The sequence below is a fragment of the Patiria miniata genome, unplaced genomic scaffold (genome assembly GCF_015706575.1).
Source record: "Patiria miniata isolate m_02_andy unplaced genomic scaffold, ASM1570657v1 HiC_scaffold_3, whole genome shotgun sequence".
NCBI lineage: Eukaryota > Metazoa > Echinodermata > Asteroidea > Valvatida > Asterinidae > Patiria > Patiria miniata.
The window spans coordinates 13,071,708-13,078,007 of record NW_024037069.1 but is presented as its reverse complement, the minus strand read 5'-3'; positions in this window follow the sequence as shown (position 1 = coordinate 13,078,007).

The following is a 6,300-nucleotide window of genomic DNA, read 5'->3' as shown; positions in this document are numbered from 1 at the left end:
TCCTAGGTTTTGAATGTGCTACATGCAGAACTTCACTAAAACAATGGTACCGACATTTGGGTTTTGTTTTTGTACTCGCCCTGTATTAACTTTCCATTAACTAGACTCTGGAGCCATTCTCAGTGACAGCATTAGTCGATCTTTTGATGACGTGGCTCCTCTCATCAAACCTAGCTTTACTACAGATATTGAGAAATGTATGGCTCGGCACGACTCTGTAATGTCAGTCAGAAATCGACCGTCTCAGTAACGTTTCATTTCAATTTTAACCGAATTGTGCATCATGTCTCATTTATTTATTTGTTGGTGCAATCCCGTCTGGATTCCTAATCACTTGTGTTTGGAAGGTGCATAAACCAGGACAGGGACCCTGACCAGAGAAACCAGATGCCCTTTCAAAAAAAAAGTTGTTTTCTATGAAAAGAATTCAATGTTCAATTTTTGAGATCTTCAGCCAGTCAGAGAAACTGTATTATTTCGGGTTGGGCATTGCAGAAAGCAGTTTCTAACCTTTAATTGTATTTCCTTTTTGGCTTTTTTTCCTAAAAATTTCGCCTGATAAAATCAAGGACAAAAAGTTGTTTCTTTAAACCTCACTGTTGGTTGGGAGAAACAGCAAAACTATAAAGTTGAAAAAAAAAAGATAAAGACATTGGTCCTTTTGAAGCATGGCGGACACAATAGGAGGTGGCTACTTAAAGCCGGTATATTTGAGTAAATACAAAAGAGTTTATCCACTCTGAATAGCGCCCTCATGTGGTGTCCGCAATACTTCATAGAGGCTAATACACGTATTGTGACAATGTTCAGAGAAAAAGACCTCATTTTAACTCGGAATTTGTTTCCAGTTTTTAGGGTTTTTTCTCCGTAAATTGTTTAGCATTACCGTGGCAAATTGTTCCACAAGATGTTGGCTCCTATTAGAAGAAAACGTTACTGTACTTTTAGGTTTTAAAAAACTTTTGTCTTGCAATACAGAACTACAAGTGGTACAAGTACTTGTCGGAATTCGATGACAGTAGTTCTGACTGGGAGATATCAGTTTCCCAAAAATTCTTGAAATAGTTTGTTTTATCATTGTAGATATGTTAATTTCTTTGTTTTTCATAATTATTTTAACCAGAAACGAACGGTGCTTTTGTTTATTATTACATCAGTTTTTAAGTTTTAGATGATTTTAGAAGAAGTTTTAAACCCATTTGTTTCCTTATTATTGTAACTGTACCAAAGATTGTTGCCAAAAGTGTGCTTGTTTGTTTTTTATTAAGGGTATAAATGTGTGCTTGGCCGGTATTAAAACACTATGTTTAAGACCGGTTTGGAGTCTGGACGCTGATAATGACCCGAACCAAAGGCGGGGGTCATTATCAGCATCCAGACTCTAAACCGGTCCTAAACATGATGTTTTAATACCGGCCAAGCACATATTTATTCCCATTCGTAAATACCTTTTCAGTCAAACTTTTCAAAACAGGTCGAAAAATATAAATTTCCAACAATTTTGTTCAACAAGTTTTCTTCATGTTTTTTTAAACACCCTCTAGCTGTGTTATGGTGTGTGCCTCTTGCGAGTAGTCATAAACAACTCCTTATATGGAGATTGGCATGCATGTTGCACGTACTGTGCAAGTGGCGCAGAATGCAGCTGTGCCGGTGCAGTGTGAATTTAGTACTATGAAATAAACACTCACTGGTAGTAGTGCGCATGCCTTACCGAGGATTGTTCGACCAATAAAAGGGTAAAAGGGACCGGATTTCATAGGAGTCCAAATTTCATGTGACACTGGAAGTGTTGAAGATCAGCCAGCCGGTGTTTTATCAACCGTTTATGACCGGCCACGTGACGGGTTGTCGACCATAATGAATAAGTAAACTGTCTTAGATATTTATGAATAACATTTTTAAGTGCCAAATGTTCCATTGTCATGTCATTTTCTTATTTTATTTAGCAGTTCCATGGGTACAATGTATAAATTTTGCATGCATGAACGTTATTGCATGATGTTTTCGTCAATTTTGATTTGTTTAAAAAGTTAACTTTATCTTATAAACAAAAACATGTATCTTTTATATCTTTTGATACTTTTTACAGTCAGCAAAGGTATTCTGAAGCATTAAATTGAGTTCCAAGAAAATTGTGCCTTGTCCGTTCAGTTTGTCTTTGTTTTTAATTCAAAGTTGCAAAAACAGATTTTTGAAGATACATGTATATCAACTCAAATAATTGATGTGTTTGTGGTGCAGTTTCTGCACCGTCACAGTGGCCAAGAGAGTACATTTACTTAAGAAATGTAAAAGTCTGTACTGACTCAACAAATTTGTGTTTAAGGCCCATCATCATCATCATTATGATGCAATTATGATGCTTCAGAGGTGACTGCAAATTTCTTCCAGCTGTGGTGCCTGCATTAATGTTGTAACACAACTTGTCTTGGTTGAATGAAGCACATTGTTCCGATCCCCAAGGAGGCCTTGAATATAAGTTGTTGGTCGCCGTTTTTTTCCATGTGATGGATCGAATGCAGCCACAAACTATCAAAACAAATGTACCAATGTCTGTGATCATGCCCAGTATTGTTTTTTTTACCATAGTAACAAGCAATCCACAAACCACAAGTCCAACCACCGCCCAGACAACAACAGACCATTCCAGACGTCCTCCTATCAACACATGAATGTGGACAACCCTAGAAATCTGACCTTGTCATCATTAATCTTGGAATGTTAATACCTGGCCAAGCCCAATCCTGGAGAGAACAAAAAAAGGTTTCAAAAACTTGTTACTTCCCTTGCACTGACACAGTAAAGCATCCCTCGCTAGGTCATACTGGAGGAGCCTGAGTAGGCTTGATTCAAGTCTGAGAACCAGGTTGGTGCATGGCGATATCTTAATTTGGACCAACTTTTTATTTATCGAAGGCCGAAAATTACGTTTCCAAAGATGTGCAAGTTAAAAACGTTGGGAGTCGCCCTTTACCACTAATCACCACCTAGGCACAAAACTGCACATTTAAAGGGAATATACAACATTTGCAAACATCAAAAAACAAAATTACCAAATTATTATGAAATACCTTACTCGACTGTTAGTGAATGCCAGTCTAACGTATCCTGTGAAATCATGGCACCTGGTGTGCTGTCATTTTCAAGAAAAGTTGTTTTTGTATCAATTTCCAACGCTGGTTGGCTGACCAGCATTGGAGAAAAAAAACGGGCTTTTTCAAATACTGCCCCCAATTTACCATATTTAGTTAATCTGCATTTTGTTTGCATTTGATAACACACCCATGAACGGGTACAAGCCAGCTAGACTGGTTCCCTGACTTAACAATTCCCAGACGTCTATAAAGAACATGATCGTTTTTCTTGGTTTTTCCATCATCTAGGAACACAAAACTTCAAACAAGTCGGTGTAAAAATATTTTTTTTACAAAATACTACCCCCCCCCCCCAAATCCATCCATTTCTGAAAATTACAGCAAAAGCAAATGTATATTTGAAGTTTTTGACTTCTTGTTCAACCATCAACTTCATTGCTTCACGTTTTAAATAGACAGACAGTTGATCTTTTAATTGATGTGTTATGAATTTTTTTTAATGAAAATTTGTAAGAGATTTTAATAACTGATATTAGTACAAAATATACAAAATTCAGTCAATTTTTTTTTGGTGGGCCCGTCTGTTTGCATGAGAACCATGTTCAACTCAGGATGCCTAATTAATTGGAGTCCAGATAAAATTACATTGATTGTAGGTCAATGACAAGTCATTGCTGAAATATGCAGTGTTGTTGAAAAATCATTTTCATATTCAGCAATGGAATGCTATCTTTTTTTTTTCAAGCCAACATATTTCATCATCATCATCATATCAACATTCGAAAATAGATTTGCGGGTTATATTACAGAGACTTCTTTGGTTACCTGTACTTGAAGTAACAATTGGAAAAATGTCAATTTACTATAAATATCTTACTTTGTGCTTAATATCTTTTGATACTTTTCTTGGTTGAATGTTGGCATGCATTTCTCAAGTAGGTATGTTGAAATTCTTATTTTTGTTCCTATGTATATTTGCACATTAATTGTGAGGGGCTACCAGGACATATTTCATGAGGTGTGTTGACATCGTAAGTCATTCGTCAAAGGCATTCCTTCCCTTTTGCCTGAGGAAGTAAAATATTTATATATTTTTTTAACTGATCTGAAAAAAAATACATGTATTCAATTATGGTATTTCAAGCCCGACATCAAAAAGTAGGATTGTATAATTGGGATAATAAACTCAAGTGGGAAAATTGTCATAATGTAATTATGTCAGAAAAGGGCAAAAGTCATTGTTAAAAAGCTTTTAGGGAACACTTTCCCAATTTTTATCCAAGAACTCCGAAAATTAAAACTTGCCCAAAATGATATGGCTTCACACAATTCAAAATGTCTGTCAGGCCTTTTGAAACAAAGAGCAAAAGTCACTATTAAAAAGAGATTTTAGGAAAAATTTCCCTATATTTATCCAAAATTCCAAGAAAAGTTTCCCAAAATGTCTGTGCCCAAAATGTCATGTCTTCACACCATTCAAAATTTTAGGCCTTTTGAAACCTAAAAAATTAAGTCTTGAAAAGGATTTGCCGGTGTAATTAAGCATAGTTTTAATACTAGTCTTGTCAGAAGCAAACAGGCATGCAACTGGGAAGTTGTACACACACACAAAATGAGTAAATGGTTACGTTTTTTTCAGTATTTTAATTTTTTTAGAGGAGTAAAACAAAAGCCAGCCTTGACAAGCTCTAAAATTAAATTTTGGAGGTGATCCCTATATGTGCCCCACCAGCAGGTAATCACTCTGGGCATACCAACAAGTGGGCATTCCAATCATCTGATATATCATCAAGGCAGGGTCACTGGTGGACCAGCCCAGACATGATGTAGTGCCTTGGGGCGTAGTCACGCACAAGACCACTTGAGGAGTTGATAACTGGAAAGGTCCTTTCAAGAAGCATGGAGGAATGCAAGAATCTGTTGGATAAAGCATGGAGCCGTGTTTATAGCTCCATGGATAAAGCAAGGACCCATGGTCATGTACTCGCATTATGTTACTTTAAATGCATGACATTTAAAACAAACCTCTTAAGATGATCTGATGAAAGATGAAATTTCTATTAACTAGAATTCCCATTTTTACAGCCCCCCCCCCCCTTTCCATGTTCTTGTTTATTATTTTTATTTAAGGTCACCCAAACACAATGCCATGAGCCACTCAAGATGAGCTACAAATTAAAGAAATTGAAAACAAAAACAAAAAATCCAAGTGACAATTTAAACATGTCTGTTCACCTTTCTTTTGAATTGTGAAAGATAGCAAGAGAAACAGAATTCGAGGGGGGGGGTTCACAGTGGCAGTACCACTACCAGGGCAGTACAACATGTACATAATTAAATTGAACCAAATTTTTTCAGAATCTGGTATCATGATGGATAGGTATGACATCTACAGGTGGCAGTCGGGCTGCAATCTGTGGAAGTAATCAATCAATTAAGGAAATGAGATATGAGGGTGGGTTGGGGCTGTTGTAAAAATGTAGAAGTGACCGCCGGGGGTTTCCCTTACTTTTCCTCCTCTAATTCAAGAGCATACTGAAGACTTGAAATCAAGTCGGTAATTAGTGGGGTTTAGTTCGTGCGGTGTGACACTATGCGGGGATGGTTCGTGCATCGCCATCCTCGGCCTCATATGCTTGTAGGTCTGTGTTTCTATTTCTGTTCCACATTACAAACACCTAGAGTGTTGTCGACGTACTTGGTCATTCCAATGTTGACATGTTGAAGCCAGCAAATGATTGATAACTAACACAAGCTGCCCCCTGCTAGTACATATTGCCGGCGCAGACTCCACAAAACACGAGTGTCTAGAGACTTAAAATCTTTGAAAGGATTTTGTCTGAGAATTTTCTGAGAAACCAGAAACTTCTACAAAACTACTGAATGACTTCATTGACAACATCAACTAAAATGGCTCTCCAACTTTCATGATTCATTTATCCCAATTTTAAGGTCATATGCTGCTTTGATTTGTGAACACAAATCATTATTTCAAGTAATTGCTCACCAGACCTCAAAGGGTCTTGAATTAAGAGCAAACCCTGTGTTTCAAGGGGAGATGTGTTTCCAATGTTGGCCTAAGTAAAAACCACCCCTTAAACGTTGTACGCAGTAAAAAAAAATATCTGCAATATAAAATCTTGCATTTCAATCAAAACTTAACATCTTGTCACCAAGTGTTGTTTTTTTCCCCCTGGTATCT